The sequence below is a fragment of the Gorilla gorilla genome, chromosome 1 (genome assembly GCF_029281585.2).
Source record: "Gorilla gorilla gorilla isolate KB3781 chromosome 1, NHGRI_mGorGor1-v2.1_pri, whole genome shotgun sequence".
Lineage (NCBI taxonomy): Eukaryota > Metazoa > Chordata > Mammalia > Primates > Hominidae > Gorilla > Gorilla gorilla.
Window position 1 is genome coordinate 204899486 of NC_073224.2, and position 23133 is coordinate 204922618.

At 42.1% G+C, this 23133-nt stretch overlaps 1 protein-coding gene and 1 pseudogene across 1 annotated transcript in view; both read right to left on the reverse strand.

Annotated features, from left to right (window-relative positions):
- The window catches only part of ZMYM1 (zinc finger MYM-type containing 1), an 86657-nt gene that overhangs the window by 46340 nt on the left and 17184 nt on the right, over positions 1–23133 (reverse strand). The window lies entirely within an intron of this gene.
- LOC134759108 (large ribosomal subunit protein uL11-like) lies at positions 12790–19019 on the reverse strand (annotated as a pseudogene).

A 23133-nucleotide genomic window follows, 5' to 3' on the forward strand; every position in this document is an offset into this window, starting at 1 on the left:
ATAGAAAATCTAAAGACTCCACCAAAAATCTGTTAGAACCAATAAACAAATTCAGTAAAGTTGCAGGATACAAAATCAACATAGAAAAATCAGTAGTGTTTCTATATATTAATAGTGAACTATTAGAAAAGTAAATCAAGAAAACAATTCTATTTATAATCGCTACAAAAAAGATACCTAGGAACCAACTTAATTAAGGTGGTGAAAGATCTCTACATGGAAAACCATAAAACATCAGTGAAAGAAATTGAAAAATACCCAAATAAATGGAAAGATATCCCATATTCACAAATTGGAAGAATTGATATTGTTGAAATCCCCATACTACCCAAAGCAATCTATAGATTTAATGCAATCTCTACAAAAATACCAATGACATTATTCACAGAAATATAAAAAACAATGTAAAAATTTAAATGGAACCACAAACAACTCCAAATTGCCAAAGCAATCCTGAGCAAAAAGAACAAAGCTGGAAGCATTATTCTATCAGACTTCAAAATATACTATCAAGCTATAGTAACCAAAACAGCATGGTACTGGCACAAACACACACACATAGACCAATAGAACAGAATAGAAAGCCCAGAAATAAAGTCATGCACCTACAACTAACTGATTTTCAACAAAGGTGCCAAGAGCACACATTGGGTAAAAGACAGTTTCTTCAATAAACAATGCTGGGAAAATTGGATATGCATATGCACAAGAATGAAGCTAGACTCCTACCTCTCACCATATACAAAATTCAATTCAAAATGAATTAAAGACTTAAATGTAAAACCTGAAACCATTAAATTACTAGAAGAAAACATAGGGAAAATGCTTAATAACATTGGACTGGGCAATTTTTTTAAAAAAATAAGTCCTCAAAAGCACAGGCAACAAAAACAAAAATAGACAAATGGAACTACATCAAACTAAAAAGTTTTTGTGCAGCAAGAAACAATAGAGTGAAGAAAGACAATCTATAGAATGGGAGAAAATATTTGCAAACTATACATCTGACAAAAGGTTAATATCCAGAATATGTAAGGAAGTTAACTCAACAACAAAAAAACAGATAATCTGATTTTAAAATGGACAAGATAACTTAAGAGACATTTCTCAAAAGAATTAATTCAAATGGCCAACAGGTACATGAAAAAATACTCAACATCACATATCAGGGAAATGCAAATCAAAATCACAATGAGATAACACCTCACTTCAGTTAGAATGACTATAATCAAAAAGACAAAAAGACAAGTGTCAATGAGGATATGGAGAAAAGGGAACACTTACACACTGTGGTGAAATTATAAACTAGTACAGCCACTATAGAAAAATGGATAGAATTTCCTCAAAATATTAAAAATAGAACTTCCAGGCCAGGTGCAGTGGCTCATGCCTGTAATCCCAGCACTTTGGGAAGCTGAGGCAGGCAGATCACCTGAGGTCAGGAGTTTGAGATCAGCCTGGCCTACGTGGTGAAATCCCATCTCTACTAAAAAACCCCATCTCTAAAATTAGCCAGGTGCACCTGTAGTCCCAGCTACTTGGGAGGCTGAGGCAGGAGAATCGCTGGAACCTAGGAGGCGGAGATTGCAGTGAGCCAAGATCACGCCATTGCCCTCCAGCATGGGAGACAGAGCAAGACTCCATCTCAAAAAAGAAAAGAAAAGAAAAAAAGGACTTCCATTTGATGTCATGTCTAAGAATTCTTTGCTTAATCCCATGTTATGAAGATTTTTCTCATACTCTTTATTCCAAAAATTTTATAGTTTTATATTTTACATTTAGATCTAGGATCCATTTTGAGCTAATTTTTGTGTGAGATGAGAGGTGTAGTTTTATATATATATATATATATTTTTTTTTGCATATGGATTTCCAGTTGTTCCAACACCATATGTTGAAAAGTCTGCTGTCTCTTCATGGAATTTCCCTTTTACCTTTGTCAAAAATCAATTGGCCATATTCGTCGGCATTTCTCCTTGACTATCTACCCTCTGTTACATGAATCTGTGTGTCTATCCCTTTGCAAATACCACAGTTTCTTATCTTCTTCTTTTTTCTTTTCTTTTTTTTTTTTTTTTTTTTGAGGCAGAGTTTCACTCTGTTGCCCAGGCTGGAGTGCAACGGTGTGATCTCGGCTCACTGCAACCTCTGCCTCCCGGGTTCAAGCAATTCTTGCGTCTCAGCCTCCTGAGTAGCTGGGACTACAGGCGCCTGACACCACACCTGGATAATTTTTGTATTTTTAGTAGAGACAGAGTTTTGCCATGTTTGCCAGGCTGCTCTTGAACTCCTGGCCTCAAATAATCCTCCCATCTTGGTCTCTCAAAGTGCTTGGATTACAGGCATGAACCACTGCACCTGGCCAACACAATTTCTTGATTACAGTAGTTATACAGTAAGTCTTAAAAATTTTAGGCTGAGTGCTGTGGCTCACGCCTGTAATCCCAGCACTTTGGGAGGCCAAGCAGGGAGGATCACTTGAGACCATGAGTCCAAGACCAGCCTAGCAAAATAGCGAGACTCTGTCTCTACAATTTAAAAATTTTTTTCATTTTTCCATAGGTTATCGGGGGTACAGGTGGTGTTTGGTTACATGAATAAGGTTTTTTGTTTTTTTGTTTTTTTTGGACAGAACTTTGCTCTTGTCGCCTAGGCTGGAGTGCAATGGTGCAACCTCAGCTCACCGCAACCTCTGCCTTCCGGATCCAAGTTACTCTCCCTCCCTAGCCTCCCAAGCAGCCGGGACCACAGGCGCGCACCACCATGCCTGGCTAATTTCTGCATCCCTAGCAGAAATGGGGTTTCACCATATTGGCCAGGCTGCTCTTGAATTCCCGACTTCAGGTGATCCACCCACCTCAGCCTCCCAAAGTGCCAGGACCACACGAGTGAGCCACTGCACCCGGCCATGAGTAAGTTCTTTAGTGGTGATTTGTGAGATTTTGGTGAACCCATCACCTGAGCAGTATACACTGCAACCCTATTTGTAGTCTTTTATCCCTCACCCCCACTGCCAACCTTCCCCTCTACAAAATTAAAAAAAAAATTAGCCAGGCATGGTGGTGCATGCCTGTAGTCCCAGCTACTTGGGAGGGTGCAGTGGAAGGATTGCTTGAGCACAGGAGTTAGAGGTTGCAGTGAGCTGTGATCACACCACTGCATTCCAGCCTGGGCAACAGAAGGAGACCTTGAGTTTTATTTTTATTTAAATAAAAATATTTAGGCTGAGCACGGTGGCTCATGCCTGTAATCCCAGCACTTTGAGAGGCCAAGGTGGACAGATCACTTGTGGTCAGGAGTTCAAGACCAACCTGGTCAACATGGTGAAATCCCATCTCTACTAAAAATACAAAAATTAGCCAGGCGTGGTGGCGTGTGCCTGTAATCCCAGCTACTCAGGAGGCTGAGGCAAGAGAATCACCTGAACCCGGGAGGCAGAGGTTGCAGTGAGCCGAGATTGCACCACTGCACTCCAGCATGGGTGACAGAGTGAGCCCCTGTCTCAAAATAATTAAATAAGTAAATAAAAATATTTAAATACTTTGATCTTTTTCAAAATTGTTTTGACTATTTTAGTTCCCTTGATTTTACATAACATTTTAGAATCAGCTTGTCTATATTTACAAAAAAATTCTGCTGAGATTTTTTTTTTGAGATAGGGTCTTGCTATGTTGCCCAAGCTGGCCTTGAACTCCTGGGCTCCAGTGATCCTCCTACCTTAGCTTCCTCAGTAGTTGGAACTACAGGTGCAACAGGTGCAATTACCACCTTTGCTGAGATTTTGATTGTGTGAAATTTATGGATCAATTTGGGAAGAATCAGTGTCTTTACTACATTAAGTCTTTCAATCACAAACACCTATAGCTCACCATTTATTTAAATCTTCTTTTAATTTCTTTCATTATTCTTTTCAGCATACAACACAGAACGTTTTATTAGATTTATATCTAATTATTTCATATTTTGAGCTATTGTAAATGCCATTTAAAATTTTTTATTTTTGGCCAGGCGCAGTAGCTCATGCCTGTAATCCCAGCACTTTGTGACGCCCAAGCAGGTGGATCACCTGAGATCAGGAGTTCAGGACCAGCCTGGCCAACATGGTGAAACCCCATCTCTACTAAAAATGCAAAAATTAGCTGGGCGTGGTGGCGTGTGCCTGTAATCCCAGCTACTTGGGAGGCTGAAGCAGGAGAATTGCTTGAACCCAGGAGTTGGAGGTTGCAGTGAGCCGAGATCAGGCCACTGCACTCCAGCCTGGGCAACAAGAGAGAGACTCTGTCTCAAAAAACCAAAAAAGTATTTTCTAATTGTTCATTGCCAGTATATAAAAATACAATTGGTTTTTGTGTGTTAACCTTGCAACCTTACTAAACATATTTATTAGTTGTAGGAGGTTTTTTTTATAGATTCCTTGGGATTATGTGCATATAAAATCATGTCACGTGCGAGTCTCTCTGTGCCTGTTATGGCTCAGGAGGCTGCTTGATTTGAAAAAAAGAAAAGTGGTGGGGCGCAGTGGCTCACACCTGTAATCTCAGTGCTTTGGGAGGCTGAGGCAGGCAGATCACAAGGTCAGGAGTTCGAGACCAATCTGGCCAATATGGTGAAACCCCGTCTCTACTAAAAATACAAAAATTAGCTGGGTGCGGTGGCAGGCACCTGTAATCCCAGCTACTCGGGAGGCTGAGGCAGGAGAATTGCTTGAACCCGGGAGGCAGAGGTTGCAGTTAGCCAAGATTGCGCCACTGCACTCCAGCCTGGGCAACAGCAAGACTCCATCTCAAAAAAAAAAAAAAAAAAGGAAAGAAAAGTTGTATTTATTTCTTTCCAATCTGTATGCCTTTTATATTGGCTAGGACTTGCAGTACAATGTTGAATTGGAGTGGTGAGAGTAGACAATCTTGGCTTATTGACGTTAGGGGGAAAAGCATTCAGCCTTTTGCCACTAGGCATCATGTTAGCTACAGGTTGTTGCAGATCTCTATTATCAGGCTGAGGAAGTACCTCTTTATCCTGCTATTCTGAGAGTTATTTTTCTTTTTTAAAATTATTGATGCTGAGTTTTGTCAGATACCTAGAAAGGTAACTGATGCAGAATATCAACTGTGGAAATGGATATGATCATGTGGTTTGTCTTTAAATTATTAATATGTGATTATGCTGATTGATTTTCAAATATTGAACCACATTAGGTGCGATGGCTCACACCTATAATCCCGAGGCTGACATGGAGGATGGCTTGAGCACAGGAGTTCAAAGCTGCAGTGAGCTAGCTATGGTTGCACCACTTTACTCCAGTCCAGGTGACAGAGTGAGATCCTCTCTTTTTTTTTTTTTTTGAGACGGAGTCTCGGTCGGTCGCCCAGGCTGGAGTGCAGTGGCGCGATCTCGACTCACCGCAAGCTCCGCCTCCCGGGTTCACGCCATTCTCCTGCCTCAGCCTCCCTAGTAGCTGGGACCACAGGCGCCCACCACCACGCCTGGCTAATTTTTTTTTTTATTTTTAGTAGAGACGGGGTTTCACCGTGTTAGCCAGGATGGTCTCGATCTCCTGACCTTGTGATCCGCCCGCCTCAGCCTCTCAAAGTGCTGGGATTACAGGCGTGAGCCACCACGCCCGGCCTAAGATCCTCTCTCTTTAAAAAATAAAATAAAAAAAAATACACACACACATACATTTATATATAAATATATATAATATATAATTATATACATTACATAAAATTATATAAAACCAGACTTCCTGGAGTAAACCCCACTTAGTCATGGTGACTTAGTCATGGTGTGTTATTCTTTTTATATATTATATTTAATAATATTTTGAAGACTTACTAATATTAGATTATTGGTAAATCTCATATTTTTGTTGAGGATTTTTCTGTCTATTTTGATGACAGATATTGGCTTGTAGTTTCTTTTTTTTTTTTTTCTTTGAGATGGAGCTCGTTCTGTTGCTCAGGCTGGAGTGCAGTGGCGCGATCTCGGCTCACTGCAACCTCCGCCTCCCGGGTTCAAGCAATTCTCTGCCTCAGCCTCCCGAGTAGCTGGGATTACAAGCGCCCTTCACCATGCCAGGCTAATTTTTTTTTGTATTTTTAGTAGAGACGGGTTTTCATTATGTTGCCCAGGCTGGTCTCGAACTCCTGAGCTCAGGCAATCCGACCGCCTTGGCCTCTCAAAGTGCTGGGATTACAGGTGTGAGCTACTGCGCCTGGCTGGCTTGTAGTTTCTTATCTGTCTTTGTCTTGCTTCAGAATCAGGATAATTCTGCTATATAAAATGAGATGAGAACTGTTTCCTTTTCTTCTGTCTTCTGGAGGCTACTCTGAAGATTTAATGCCATTTTTCTCATAAAATATTTGGTAAGATTTACCAGTGAAATCATCTGGGCCTGGAAATTTCTATTTTAGAAAATGTTAAACTACGAATTCAATTTATTTAATTTGTATAGAACAGCTTATCTGGTTTATCTTGGATGGGTTTTGCTAGTTTTTGTTTTCTGAACTCTTGGTCCATTTCACCTAAATTGTTGAATTTTTATGGGTAGGGTTGTTTGTGGTATTTTTGTCCTTTTAATGTTTGTGTGCCCTGTAGCAATATCCCCTCTTTCATTCCTGATATTAATAAGTTGTGGTTACTCTAATTTTTCTTTATCAGTCTTGCTGGAGGTTTATCCATCTTACTGATCTTTCCAAAGAGCCAAGTTTTGGTTTTATCAGTTTTCCCTATTTTAATTTCATTGATTTCTGCTCTTTATTTCCTTCCTTCTGCTTGCTTTGGAATTATTTTCCTTTTCTTTTTCTAACTTCTTAAGATGGAAGCTTAGATTATTTATTTGAGATCATTCTTCTTTTCTAACGAATTAATGCCATAAATTTCCCTTTAAATACAGTTGACTCTTGGCCAACCACCCTGCACAGTCGAAAATTCATGTGTAACTTTTGAATCTCCCAAAACCTAATTACTAACAGCCTACTGTTGACCAGAAGCCTTACCAATAACATAAACGTCAATTAACTATATTTTCTATATGTATTGTATACTATATTCTTACAATAAAGTAAGCTAGAGAAAAGAAGATGGTATTAAAAAATCAAAAGGAAGGGAATATATATTTATTATTCATTATGTGTAAATGGGTCATAAAAGTCATTTTTTTTTTTTTTGGTGCCGAAAGCCAGGAATGAACCAGTCATAAATGTCTTCATCCTCCTCATCTTCAGGCAAAGTAGGTTGTGGAGGAGGAGGAAGGGAAGACAATGGTCTAGCTATCTCAGGGGTGGCAGCGGGGAGAAAACCTACATATAAAAGTGGACCCATGCAGTTCAAACTCATATTGTTGAAGGGTCAATTGTACTGCTTTAGTTGTATCCCACAAATTTCGATAAACTGTATTTTTTTGTTCAATTAAAATATTCTAATTTTATTTTAGTCTTCTGTAATCCATGGTCAGTGTGTTTAGAAGTTTTAGAAATATGTTGTTTAGGCCGGGCGCAGTGGCTCACGCTTGTAATCCCAGCACTTTGGGAGGCCGAGGCAGGCGGATCACGAGGTCAGGAGATAGAGACCACGGTGAAACCCCGTCTCTACTAAAAACACAAAAAATTAGCCGGGTGTGGTGGCGGGCGCCTATAGTCCCAGCTACTCGGAGAGGCTGAGGCAGGAGAATGGCGTGAACCCGGGAGGTGGAGCTTGCAGTGAGCCGAGATCACGCCACTGCACTCCAGCCTGGGTGACAGAGACTCTGTCTCAAAAAAAAAAAAAAAAAAATATATATATATATATATATATATATTGTTTAATTTCCATGTGTTTGGAGATTTCCTGTTATCTTTCTGTTATTGATTTATAATTTAATTTCTTTATGACCAGGGAAAATGTTTATTATTTTAATTATTTTAAATTTGTTATGGTTTGTTTTATAACCCAGGATATTGTCTATTTCGGTAAATGTTCCTCATGTACTTGAAAGAATGTATGTTCTACTGTTGTTGGGTGGAGTGTCCTATAAATGTAAATTAGATCCAATTGTTTGATGTTATTCAATTTTTCTATTTCCTTGCTCATTTTCTGTCTACTGTTTCTATCAACTACTTTGAGAGGAGTGTTGAAGTTTCCAACTATAATTGTGGATTTGTCTATTTCTCCTTTCAGTGTTTTTTTTTTTTTTTTTTTTTTGAGACAGGATCTCACCGTGTTTCCCAGGCTGGCCTTGAACTCCTGGGGTCAAGCAATTCTCCCGCCTCAGCCTCCTGAGTAGCTGGGATTACAGATGTGCACAACCACGCCCGGCTGATTTTTATATTTTTAGTAGAGACGGGGTTTCACCATGTTGGTCAGGCTGGTCTTGAACTCCTGACCTCGTGATCCACCAGCCTCGGCCTCCCAAAGTGCTGGGATTACAGGCGTGAGCCACTGCGCCCGGCTGAAACTTTCTTTTTTTAAATCCATGCAGATTACAGATGTACTGGATATCTGTCACTTCGGGCTACCTAGCATCTATCTCTCCACCTATCTGTAAACACCTTGATCTACCTTTTAGGGAAATTCTCCATTATGAGTGAGGGCAATTCTTCTGCCTTCTCTTTTAGTGCCACCTCTCACAGTGGAAGTAAAGAGGGACAGATCCTTCCTATATTTCTTTCCTGATAGAACTAGTAGGTTAGCATGTGACCTAAACTTGTCCAATCAGGTGTTCCTTCTCAGAACTTTGAATCTTGTTCACGTAATATTGTGATAGAGATCGTCAAATGTTCAGCAAACCCTATTTCCTTATCTTCTTGGGCATACAGATGGACTACATTTTTTTTTTTTTTTTTTTTTGTTAGCTGCGGCCTTATGTCTTGGGTTCCGGATGATAGAATTTAGATAGAAGCTAGGTTCAGTGGCTTGTGACCGTAATCCCAGTTACTTAGGAGGCTGTGGTGGAAGGACTGCTTGAGGCCAGGAGTTCTAGAACCAGCCTGGGCAACATGGTGAGACCCCATCTCTAAAAAAAATTTAAAAATTAGCCCTTGGTTTGTGCTTGTGGTCCCAGATACTTGGGAGGCTAAAGTGGGAGGATTGCTTGAACCCAGGAGTCTGAGGCTGTGGTGAGCCAGGATCATGCCACTGCACTCTAGCCTGGGTGACAGAGCAAGACCCTGTCTCTTAAAACAAAACAAAAGGAAACACAACAAAACTTAGCTGAATGTGGTGGCACGTTCCTGTAGTCCCAGCTACTCTAGAGGCTGAGGCTGAAGAACCACTGGAGCCCAGGAATCTGAGGCTGCAGTGAGTTATGATGGCACCACTGCACTCCAACCTGGGTGATGAAGTGAGGCCCTGTCTCTTAAAAAAAAAAAAAAAAAAAAAAAGGCCTGACCTATTAAAACCTCCCACATTTGATCTTTGCCCTCTCTTTTCCTCTCCAAGAGAAGACGGAAGGAGTCTGGGTCCCTGAGTCACTGCCTGGAGGAGAGCTGCCAAGAAAGCCACTAGACCAGAAGCACCCATGCTGGACTATTGTGTGAGACAGAAATAAACTTCCGTTGTGTAAAACCTCTGCGATTTGGAAGGTTATTTTAGCATTTGTTCTTACCCAGATTAAAAGACAGAATGTTTGGCATAAGGTTTATTTTAGCGTTAGCAGTGATGTGGATCAAGCTGTTCTTACTGACAGATCTTGGGAGGTCCCTGGTTCTGCCTATTGTCTAAACCTTTTATCTTAGCTTCTCATCGTTTTGTAAGCCATCAGTATCCTTATTACACATTTCCCCTTTTTGGCTTAAAGTAACCAGACCCGGTTTCTGTTGCTATAACCAATAATTTAGATGTATTTATTAGATAAGAATTTAAGGCCTTAAATGGCAAGTGATTTGCCCAAGGGCACAACTGGTTAAGTGGCAGATTTAGGATTACAAACCTGTGCTTGGTATCTCCTGCTTCAGTGTACTTTCTACTGTACTACTGGGAATTCAAAGGGAGCCCAATAATTAACACTGCTCTTCCCCACTCACTTCTAAACCAATTGAGAAATAAGAGTCAATAGAAATGGCAAATAAAAGATAGTATCACCTTCATTACTGGAAAAAGCTAGGTTGGAGGGTAGAACCTCCTTACATGACAGGTCTGCTCCTGTGAGATTTAAGGCAGAAAAGAGCAAAGAATAACTAGTGTTCTCTGTTGTCAACTTGCTTCTAAGTAGAAAGAAAAGAGGAAGAGGCTGGACTGCACACAATGAGTTTCTCCTTCCAAAGTTTCCATTTAGAGAAGTCACTACCTCAACTGGGTAAGAATGAGAGGGTGGACAGGAGTCAGGACTAGAATGCGAATAATTGATGCTTTACATAAAAAAAATGCGAAATAAGGCTGGGCGCAGTGGCTCACGCCTGTAATCCCAGCACTTTGGGAGGCCGAGATGGGCAGATCACGAGGTCAAGAGTTCGAGGCCAGCTTGGCCAACATGGTGAAACCCCATCTCTATTAAAAATACAAAAAAATTAGCCAGGCATGGTGACGCGTGCTTGTAGTCCCAGCTACTTGCGAGGCTAAGGCAGGAGGATCACTTGAACCTGGGAGGTGGAGGTTGCAGTGAGCTGAGATGTCTATATTTCTATCTATCTATGTATCTATCTATCTATATCTGTCTATCTTGATTGACAGATAATGTTTTGGCTGCTAGAAATACTTTATTTCTGATGATACATGATTGGGTTCAACATTGAAACAAAATCCCCTAATATTCTCCCCATCACATTTAAATGCTATTAACAGTTTAGTAGTATGTGTCCTTCTTTATGAACATGCTGAAGTTGAGTTATGGTGAGGATTAAAAGATTAATCTGTGTGAAGCACCCAGCGTGGTGCCTGGTACAGGAGGAACTCACTTGCTTCCTTTCTTCCTTTCTAGTGTCCCAGAGCCTTCTGTAGTCTAAGAATCCATGACTAGTGTTAGACTAGGCTGATATGACCACAGAATCCAAGGTGTGTCCTGGCTTTTGGGGGTGCTGACAGACTTAGGCCTGGCAGGACTGCCAGAGAACAGTAGTTAGGGGCTCAAGGCCATGGCAGGTGTCCATTGGGGAGGAGCTGTTCAGGCTCATGGCCTTTCCTACCCTGTTCCAGGTGGGCCCAGAGCTTGGGACTGCCTCCTGGGTTAGCACACTGTCCTGTGAGCTCTCTGTGTGAGCTAGGACAGGAGTTTCAAGCACCAGGGCCAGTCTCCTTCTGGGCTTCTCTCATAGGACAGTCAGGCATAGGGCTGGGCCCTATGAGGTCCCACAAAGGCTGGCTGGTTGGCTGACTGCTGGGTTAATGTGGTGCCACCTCAGCTCTGCCTGAAACTCTGCCTGATCTTGCTCCAGCCTCAGGGATGTCCAAGCCCCTGCCCTCCTTTGTAGATTTCTGGACTTAGCAGGAGAAAAGAAATGTGGGAGCTGAGGACACAGCAGGAGAGGAGGGGCGAAGGAGGCAGCACAGACTGAGAGCTACCTCTGCCTGCCTTTGCCCTCTGACTTAGTTCAGAGGTCTTCCTTCCTCCAGGAATTCCTCCTGGAAGCCACCTCTCTTTCCCCTAGGCCAAGTTAATCAATCCCTCCTCTATTCTTGTTAATAGATTTTTTCCAGCCGGGCGCGGTGGCTCATGCCTGTAATCCCAGCACTTTGGGAGGCCGAGGAGGGGGTCGATCACCAGAGGTCGGGAGTTCCAGACCAGCCTGACCAACATGGAGAAACCCCGTCTCTACTAAAAATAGAAAATTAGCCGGGCATGGTGGTGCACGCCTGTAATCCCAGCTACTCGGGAGGCTGAGGCAGGAGAACTGGGGAGACAGAGGTTGCAGTGAGCCGAGATCGCGCTATTGCATTCTAGCCTGGGCAACAAGAGCGAAACTCTGTCTCAAAATAGTAATAATAATAATAATAATAATAATAATAATAATAACAACAAATAGTATTTCCCCCATGTTTGTCTCTCTACTAGGGTGTAAACTTTAAAGGCCAACATTTATTTCATCCATCTATATGTATCTAGTGCTCAGCACTGGCTCTGGCTCAATGATACTCAATGACTTGAGACTCAGTGATCTAGAAAAGGAAAGGTGGCACCCTAGAGATGAATTATATAAGTAAGGGTGAGGGCAAGAGAGAGAAAGGAAATACCTTTTTGTGGCTGGACTAGGTTTTGTAATCAGAACCTCTCTGACAGCCAAGTTGTTCACTGTGGAAGGAGCTGCAAGGAAGAAGTCAACTTCCTGTCTTGAAAACTGCAAAGAGAGGCTGGAGACTCCTATAAGAATGCTGCCGTGGGGATTCAAGTAACAAACCTGAGATCATGTAACCACCAAGGTGCATTGCAACTCTGAATACACTAGTCTGAATACAAGACTAGTCCCAGAGATGCAAAGACTCAGAAGATTACATATCTGTTTTGTCAAGGTTAAGGTTGCTGGGAGGACACTCAGGATAATGTCACAGGCTAATCAGCCTCTACTCCTTCTATCCCTTGCATGCAAATACATATTCACAACAATTTAAATAACAAAAAAACTGGCTGGGTATAGTGGCTCACGCTTGTAATTCCGGTACTTTGGGAGGCCAAGGTGTGAGGATTGCTTGAGGCCAGGAGTTCAAGACCAGCCTGGGCAACACAGTAGGACTCTAAAGTCTCTAAAGTCTTTAAGTCTCTTAAAAAAAAAAAAAAAAAGTCACGTAAAACTTACATAATCACCTGCCTGTATATACATGTTGCAATAAATTTTTTTGGGCTGTCAAATTATCTTTTATTGAACATCTTTTTTGTACATTTTAACTAGTGGAACATTCTGCTGCACCATTGTTGATGTCATCTATGATGTCATGAGGGCGGGTGACAATCAACATTGCAGCCCACAGACTGGGCAATCCCCAAGATCTCTTTAATGGTTCTGGCCAAAGACTGGTGCCACACCTGTTGGGCAATGTTGATTATCTCATCAAAAGTGACATTTCCACTGTGTTTAATATTTTTGTTTCTATCTCTTGAAGGTTCCTTGAGGGCTTAGAGGATCAGTGTTACTGGTGGCAGGTATCCGAGTTATGCCGGCAGCAAATCCGTACAGGTCTGCAGCCACTTCAGTCCTTGCCTCCTCAGAAGAAAGAATTCAACTGAGGGGCATAAGGCAGAAGGAGAGACCGAGACAAGGTTTCAGAGCAGGAGTGAAACTTTCTTAAAAAGCTTTGGAACAGCAAGGAAAGGAAGAAAAGTGTTATAAAGTTTTGGTGCCGCAAAAGAAATAGCACTTGAATATAAAAATTTCTTTTTAATTCTCAGCAAGTCAAGTTACTTCTACATAGAAGGGTGTGCCCTTACAGATGGAACAATGGTGAGCGCACACCTGGACAAGGGAGCGGAAGGGGTTCTTATCCCTGACACACGTGGCCCCTGCTGCTGTGTTGTTCCCCTATTGGCTAGGGTTAGACTGCACAGGCTAATTTAAAGAGAATGACAGGGTGAGTGCTTTGGTAGGAGTCAGGGCAGAGCAGGTAGCAGGTAATGAGTGTGGGTGGAGCAGGTGATTGGAATGCACGGTGGAGCAGGTGATCAGAATGAGTCAGGGTGGAGCAGGTAATCGGAAAAGGTTGCTTTACAAGGAAGTTAAGTTTAAAAGTAGAAGGCAGGGGGGTGGCACCAAGATGGCTGAATAGGAACAGCTCCAGTCTGTGGCTCCCAGCGTGAACGACGCAGAAGATGGGTGATTTCTGCATTTCTAACTGAGGTGCTGGGTTCATCTCAGTGGGGCTTGCCAGACAAGTGGGTGCAGCCCATGGAGCAGGGCAGGGCATTGACTCACCCAGGAAGCGCAAGGGGTCGGGGAATTCCCTTTCCTAGTAAAGGGAAGCCGTGACAGACGTCACCTGGAAAATCGGGACACTCCCACCCTAATACTGCACTTTTCCAATGGCCTTAGCAAACGGCACACCAGCAGATTATATCCTGCACCTGGCTTGGAGGGTCACATTTAAAGCAGTGTGTAGAGGGAAATTTATAGCACTAAATGCCCACAAGAGAAAGCAGGAGAGATCTAAAATTGACACCCTAACATCACAATTAAAAGAACTAGAGACACAAGAGTAAACACATTCAAAAGCTAGCAGAAGGCAAGAAATAACTAAGATCAGAGCAGAAATGAAGGAGATAGAGACACAAAAACCCTTCAAAAAATCAATGAATCCAGGAGCTGGTTTTTTGAAAAGATCAACTATCCTAAATATATATGCACCCAATACAGGAGCACCCAGATTCATAAAGCAAGTCCTTACAAAGAGACTTAGACTCCCACACAATAATAATGGGAGACTTTAACACCCCACTGTCAACATTAGACAGATCAACGAGACAGAAAGTTAAGAAGGATATCCAGGAATTGAACTCAGCTCTGCACCAAGCGGACCTAATAGGCATCTACAGAACTCTCCACCCCAAATCAACAGAATATACATTCTTCTCAGCACCACATTGCACTTATTCCAAAATTGACCACAAAGTTGGAAGTAAAGCACTCCTCAGCAAATGTAAAAGAACAGAAATTATAACAAACTCTCTCAGACCACGGGGCAATCAAACTAGAACACAGGATTAAGAAACTCACTCAAAACCGCTCAACTACATGGAAACTGAACAACCTGCTCCTGAATGACTACTGGGTACATAACGAAATGAAGGCAGAAATAAAGATGTTCTTTGAAACCAACGAGAACAAAGACACAACATACCAGAATCTCCGGGACACATTCAAAGCAGTGTGTAGAGGGAAATTTATAGCACTAAATGCCCACAAGAGAAAGCAGGAAAGATCTAAAATTGACACCCTAACATCACAATTAAAAGAACTAGAGAAGCAAGAGCAAACACATTCAAAAGCTAGCAGAAGGCAAGAAATAACAAAGATCAGAGCAGAAATTAAGGTGATAGAGACACAAAAAACCCTTCAAAAAATCAATGAATCCAGGAGCTAGTTTTTTGAAAAGATCAACAAATTGATAGACCACTAGCAAGACTAATAAAGAAGAAAAGAGAGAAGAATCAAATAGATACAATAAAAAATGATAAAGGGGATATCACCACCAATCCCACAGAAATACAAACTACCATCAGAGAATACTATAAACACCTCTATGCAAATAAACTAGAAAATCTAGAAGAAATGGATAAATTCCTGGACACATACACCCTCCCAAGACTAAACCAGGAAGAAGTTGAATCCCTGAATAGACCAATAACAGGTTCTGAAATTGAGGCAATAATTAATAGCCTACCAACCAAAAAAAGTCTAGGACCAGATGGATTCACAGCTGAATTCTACCAGAGGTACAAAGAGGAGCTGGTTCCATTCCTTCTGAAACTACTCCAATCAATAGAAAAAGAGGCAATCCTCCCTAATTCATTTTATGAGGCCAACATCATCCTGATACCAAAGCCTGGCAGAGACACAACAAAAAAGATAATTTTAGACCAATATCCCTGATGAACATTGATGCAAAAATCCTCAATAATATACTGGCAAACTGTATCCAGCAGCACATCAAAAAGCTAATCCACCACAATCAAGTTGGCTTCATCCCTGGGATGCAAGGCTGGTTCAACATACACAAATCAATAAACGTAATCCATCATACAAACAGAACCAAAGACAAAAACTGCATGATTATCTCAATAGGTGCAGAAAAGGCCTTTGACAAAATTCAACAGCCCTTCATGTTAAAAACTCTCAATAAACTAGGTGTCGATGGGATGTATCTCAAAATAATAAGAGCTATTTATGACAAACCCACAGCCAATATCATACTGAATGGGCAAAAATTGGAAGCATTCCCTTTGCAAACTGGCACAAGACAGGGATGCCCTCTCTCACCACTCCTATTCAACATAGTGTTGGAAGTTCTGGCCAGGGCAATCAGGCAGGAGAAAGAAATAAAGGGTATTCAATTAGGAAAAGAGGAAGTCAAATTGTCCCTGTTTGCAGATGACATGATTGTATATTTAGAAAACCCCATCGTCTCAGCCCAAAATCTCCTTAAGCTGATAAGCAACTTCAGCAGTCTCAGGATACAAAATCAATGTGCAAAAATCACAAGCATTCCTATACACCAATAACAGACAAACAGAGAGCCAAATCATGAATGAACTCCCATTCACAATTGCTTCAAAGAGAATAAAATACCTAGGAATCCAACTTACAACAGATGTGAAGGACCTCTTTAAGGAGAACTACAAACCACTGCTCAGCGAAATAAAAGAGGACACAAACAAATGGAAGAACATTCCATGCTCATGGATAGGAAGAATCAATATCATGAAAATGGCCATACTGCTCAAGGTAATTTATAGATTCAATGCCGTCCCCATCAAGCTACCAATGACTTTCTTCACAGAATTGGAAAAAACTACTTTAAAGTTCATATGGAACCAAAAAAGAGCCCACATGGCCAAGTCAATCCTAAGCCAAAAGAACAAAGCTGGAGGCATCACGCTACCTGACTTCAAAATAAACTACAAGGCTACAGTAACCAAAACAGCATGGTACTGGTACCAAAACAGAGATATAGACCAATGGAACAGAACAGAGCCCTCGGAAATAATACCACACATCTACAACCACCTGATCTTTGACAAACCTGAGAAAAACAAGCAATGGGGAAAGGATTCCCTATTTAATAAATGGTGCTGGGAAAACTGGCTAGCCATATGTAGAAAGCTGAAACTGGATCCCTTCCTTACACCTTATACAAAAATCAATTCAAGATGGATTAAAGACTTAAATGTTAGACTAAAGCCATAAAAACCCTAGAAGAAAACCTAGGCAATATCACTCAGGCCATAGGCATGGGCAAGGACTTCATGACTAAACCACCAAAAGCAATGGCAACAAAAGCCAAAATTGACAAATGGGATCTAATTAAACTAAAGAGCTTCTGCACAGCAAAAGAAACTACCATCAGAGTGAACAGGCAACCTACAGAATGGGAGAAAATTTTTACAATCTACCCATCTGACAAAGGGCTAATCTCCAGAATCTACAAAGAACTTAAACAAATTTACAAGAAAAAATCAATCCCATCAAAAAGTGGGGGAAGGATATGAACAGACACTTCTCAAAAGAAGACATTTATGCAGCCAACAGACACATGAAAAAATGCTCATCATCACTGGGCATCAGAGAAATGCAAATCAAAACCACAACGAGATACCATCTCACACCAGTTAGAATGGCGATCATTAAAAAGTCAGGAAACAACAGGTGCTGGAGAGGATGTGGAGAAATAGGAATGCTTTTACACTGTTGGTGGGACTGTAAACTAGTTCAACCATTGTGGAAGACAGTGTGGCGATTCCTCAAGGATCTAGAACTAGAAATACCATTTGACCCAGCCATCCCATTACTGGGCATATACCCAAAGGATTATAAATCATGCTGCTATAAAGACACCTGCACACGTATGTTTATTGTGGCACTATTCACAATAGCAGACTTGGAACCAACCCAAATGTCCATCAATAATAGACTGGATTAAGAAAACGTGTCACATATACACAATGGAATACTACGCAGCCATAAAAAAGGATGAGTTCATGTCATTTATAGGGACATGGATGAAGCTGGAAACCATCATTCTGAGCAAACTATCTCAAGGACAGAAAACCAAACACTGCATGTTTTCACTCATAGGTGGGAATTGAACAATAAGAACACATGGACACAGGGTGGGGAACATCACACACTGGGGCCTGCTGGGGGGTGGGGGGAGGGGAGAGGGATAGCATTAGGAGATATACCTAATGTAAATGACGAGTTAACGGGTGCAGCACATCAACATGGCACATGTATACATATGTAACAAACCTGCACGTTGTGCACGTCTACCCTAGAACTTAAAGTAAAATAAATAAATAAAAAGAAAAAAAAAGTAGAAGGCAAAGAATTGAACATACTGACTTATTAATTCTTTGAAAAGAAATTTAGAACTCATATCTAACAAAAGGAAAGAAAAGAAGGAACGTACAACTTGGAATAGGGCAAACGGGCGACTTGAGAAATCAAGTGTGCAGCTTGACTTCTTGACTTGGGGTTTTATACATTGGCATACTTCTGGGATCGTGCCTTACTTCTCCCCACCCCTGAGATCTTATTGGGAAGCTGATGATCAATTTTCAGGCGTTTTCTATCTATTAGGAGACTGCCTTTCCCTGGCGCTGGCTGTGACCAATTATTTAGAGAAACAGTTAACAGCTGCCTGACCATCACCTGATGGTTGCCCGGCACTCCTGGTGTGTGTGTGAGCCCTTTCTTGCTCTGCTCATACCAGGCTAGCTACCTACTGTAACATCAGGACAGAGGCAAAAGGTCCCAGTTCAACCTGAGTCTGTCTATTCTGAAGGGTCAATGTCACTGTAATCCTGAAACCCTTCTAGTCACCCATTAACTTGGTGATGTCATTGCCAACCACTTTTGGAGATGGACCCAGGGGCTTGATCTTAGGGGCCGGGGCAGAAATGGCACTGACTTCCCCATCGGTACACCTCAGGTTTGCGACATTAATCTTGTTGGGGTTGAACTTATGCAGTACGGTGGAGGTGGCTGGTGTCAGATGTACCCAGATGTGAGATGACGGAAGAAAGTTGCACCTTAGGCCGGGCATGGTGGCTCATGCCTGTAATCTCATCACTTTAGGAGGCTGAGGTGGGTGGATCAGAAGGTCAGGAGTTCAAGACCAGCCTGACTAACATGGTGAAACCCTATCTCTACTAAAAATACAAAAAATTAGCCAGGCGTGGTGGCACACACCTGTAAGCCCAGCTACTCAGGAGGTAGAGGGAGGAGAATCGCTTGAACTCAGGAAGTGGAGGTTGCAGTGAGCCAAGATTGTGCCACTGCACTCCAGCCTGGGCAATAGAGTGAGACTCCATCTCAAAAAAAAAAAAAAAAAAAAAGCAAGTTGCACCTTGGCCTCCTCTGAGCAGAAAACCAAAAGGCTTGAATGTCTTCACAGGCAAACATGTTAAAACCTATACTCAACACTAAACAAACACTCACTTGTCTACATTGATACACATCCCCTCACCCTAACTAAAACTTCATCCATTGTTTCTAGACCTAGAGAGCCATGGAGTTTCTTCCTCTTGGAATTGGCTAGGTAGCCCTGAGAGAGGAACAAGAGGAGAAGGCATGGCCTGCCTGTGATGGATAGGATTAATCTTCTAAGATGAAGAAACAAAATAATTAAATTCTTAATCACCCCTAAGCCAGCACGGCTGATATAGCTGAGGGAGGGAGGGGGCTCTGAGGCCCAGACCAATATCCTAGAAATGGAGAGGGACTTAGGAAGAGTGGCACAGACAGAACCTTTTAGGCCAGAAGGAAAACCAGTAGGCAGGTAGGCAGGAAGGCAGATACACCTCGCTAGTGCCACAGAATCTTTCTTTCCAAGAGGAAATGGAGAAGCCTTGGAAAGAAAGCCTCCCATCATCCACTAAAACAGGGTGTTAGGAGGGTCTGGGCCCTCTTCAGCCCTCCCCAGAACCCTTCCTGCCCCTCCATGGGAAGCATCCTGGGAATGTGTAGGAATAGTAGAAATAGTATACAGGACTCACAAATTGCCTGGAACCTTGAGTTTCATCAGGCATAGGGTCAACATTCCTCCTGGGATCCCCAGCTCTCAGTAGTGACAGGCCTATTTTCTGGTTTGGCAGAATGGCAGGAGATGATGTTTTCTACACAGATTCTTTGGCTCCCTTCAGAAAGTAAAATAGGCCGGGTGTGATGGTTCACATCTGTAATCCCAGCACTTTAGGTGACTGAAGCAGGAGGACTGTTTGAGCCCAGGAGTTCAAGACCAGCCTAGGTAGCACAGTGAGACCCTACAAAAAATAAAAATTAGCTGGATATGGTGGCACACGCCTGTGGTCCCAGATATTTGGGAGGCTAAGGTGGGAGGATCATTTGAGCCAGGAATGTTGAGGATGCAGTGAGCTGTGATAGCACCACTGCACTCCAGCTTGAGTGACAGAGTGGGACTTTGTCTCAAAACAAACAAACAAACAAACAAACAAACAAAAAAGCAAAAGAAAAACAAAAAGTAAAATAAAAATAGCGATAAGTATTTGATAGTAGAATTGACAAGAACTAAATTCTGATTTAAAATGTCTTTCTGGCTGGGTGAGGTGGCTCACGCCTGTAATCCCAGCACTTTGGGAGGCCAAGGGAGAGTGGATCACCTGAGGTCCCGAGTTCCAGACCAGCCTGGCCAACATGATGAAACCCCGTCTCTACTAAAAATACAAAAAGTAGCCAGGCGTGGTGGCATGTGCCTGTAGTCCCAGCTACTAGGGAGGCTGAGGCAAAAGAATCACTTGAACTCAGGAAATGGAGGCTGCAGTGAACTGAGATTATGCCACTCCAGCCTGGACGACAGAGCGAGACTCCATCTAAGAAAAAAACAAAACAAAAACAAAATGTCTTCCTCCTGAAACCTGAGTAAAATGACATTAAAGGAATTTTTTTTTTAAAGATACAGAAGGGCAAGAAGAATGGGAAAGGAGATACCAAAGAATGAAAGAGTTCAACACATTTTTGAAGACCGAAAACTTACAGAAGGTGAAAACTACTATGTACCTGCAGAGGTAGGTACCTTAGAAGGAAGTCAATCCATTCCACAGAACTCCAGAAAGGCTCAAGGTGCAGAGGCATTTGGCGTCTCAGAGGGTGAGTGGTGACATCGGGATGAAAACATAGGAATTGGTAGAAACTCTAAATGTGGATCAGCTAGATCCCCTAGTAATCTCTCCAGCATCCATTAAAGCCAGACAACAACCCAGACCAGATTCATTTTGGAGAAACAACCAGAGAGACTTCATGTTTGGGGATATCTGGCACGATGGAGAGTAGAGACGATGAAAATGGGGGGAATAGGGAATGAAAAGAGTGGAAGTCTACAGAGCGATAGGGCTTGCAGCCCTCTTCCTCCATGTTGTTCTCAGATCCGTGGTCACAAGGCAAGAACTTGAAGGATTTTTCTTTGGAGAAACCGAATGACTCTAGAGTAAAGATCTTTAGATGGGCCATTTGGTGATCCCTCAATGAAAAAGCCAGTGGAGCCCACTTCTCCATGTGCTTTACTAAGAAATGAGTAAAGCAGCAGGGATCATAGACATTTGAGGAAACTTTAAAGGTGAAAGAGAGACTACAATTATTAATAAGAAGCAGGAAAAAGAAACCTGGAGTAAGTAAGGACAATACAAGAAACAGAAAATTATTTAAGAAAATTACTTAAGCCAGGCGCAGTGGCTCACGCCTGTAATCCTAGCACTTTGGGAGGCTGAGGCAGGTGGATCACAAGGTCAGGAGATCGAGACCATCCTGGCTAACACAGTGAAACCCCGTCTCTACTAAAAATACAAAAAAAAATCAGCCGGGCGTGGTGGCAGGCGCCTGTAGTCCCAGCTACTCAGGAGGCTGAGACAGGAGAATGGTGTGAATCCAGGAGCGGAGGTTGCAGTGAGCCAAGATCGTGCCACTGCACTCCGGCCTGGGAGACAGAGGACAGAGTGAGACTCCGTCTCAAAAAAAAAAAAAAAAAGAAAATTACTTAAAAAGCTCACCAACATTAGTTAATATACCTGAAGAGTTACTATACTTTTCATATGGATAAAACAAGAAGCAGTGCTATGAAAAAAAAAAAACAGAATAAGGGAGTAAGAAAGAGCTCTTGGAAATTAAAAATACAGTAGTTAATATTAGAAATTTAATAGAATAGGCTGGTTGCAGTGGCTCACACTTGTAATCCTAGCACTTTGGGAAGCGGAGGTCAGGGGATTGCCCAGCCAACTTTTGTGCTTTAATAAAGGACACCATTAAGAAAGCGAAAAGACAATCCAAAGAATGGGATAAAAGTTTTGCAAATTCTATATCTGATACGGGACTTGTATACAGAATATACAAAGAACTCTTACATCTCCGCTGGGCGCGGTGGCTCACGCCTGTAATCTCAGCGCTTTGGGAGGCCAAGGTGGGAGGATCACTTGAGGTCATGAGTTTGTGACCAGCCTGGTCAACATGATGAAACCCGTCTCCACGAAATATACAAAAATTAGCCAGGCATGGTGGCATGTCCCTGTAATCCCAGCTACTTGGGAGGCTGAGGCAAGAGAATGGCTTGAACCCAGGAGGCGGAGGTTGCAGTGAGCCGAGATGGCATTATTGCACTCCAGCCTGGGTGACAGAGTGAGACTTCATCTCAAAAAAAAAAAAAAAAAAAAAGAAGAAGTCTTACATCTCAATAATAAAAGGACAAATAAACCAATAAAAATGGACAAAGAATCTAAATAGACATTCCCTCAAAGAACATACACAGTTGGCCAATGAGCATATGAAAAGATGCTCAACATCGGCCCGGCGCGGTGGCTCACGCCTGTAATCCCAGCACTTTGGGAGGCCGAGGCGGGCGGATCAAGAGGTCAGGAGATCGAGACCATCCTGGGTAACATGGTGAAACCCCGTCTCTACTAAAAACACAAAAAAATAGCTGGGCGTGGTCGTGGGCGCCTGTAGTCCCAGCTACTCGGAAGGCTGAGGCAGGAGAATGGCGTGAAACCCGGGAGGCGGAGCTTGCAGTGAGCCGAGGTCGCGCCACTGCACTCCAGCCTGGGTGACAGAGCAAGACTCCGCCTCAAAAAAAAAAAAAAAAGAAAAGAAAAGAAAAGATGCTCAACGTCATTAGTCACAAAGAAATGCAAATCAAAACCACAAAGAGAGAGAGATACCTCTTTGTGCCAAGATAGCGATAATAAAAAACAGAGATAACAAATGTTTTTGAGGGCAAGGAGAAAATGGAACTCTCATACACTGCTAGAGGGAATGTCAAATGGGTGCATCCACTTTCGAAAACAGTATGGCAGTTTCTCAAATGGTTAAACATAGAGTTACCATATAACCCAGCAATGCCACTCGTGGGTATACAGCTAAGAGAAATGAAAACATGTCCACACAAAAGCTTGTACATGACTGTTCATAGCAGTATTTTTCATAATAGCCAGAAGGTAGACACAACCCAAATGTCCATCAATTGGTGAATGGATAAATAAAATGTGGAATATGCATACAAGGGATAAATAAA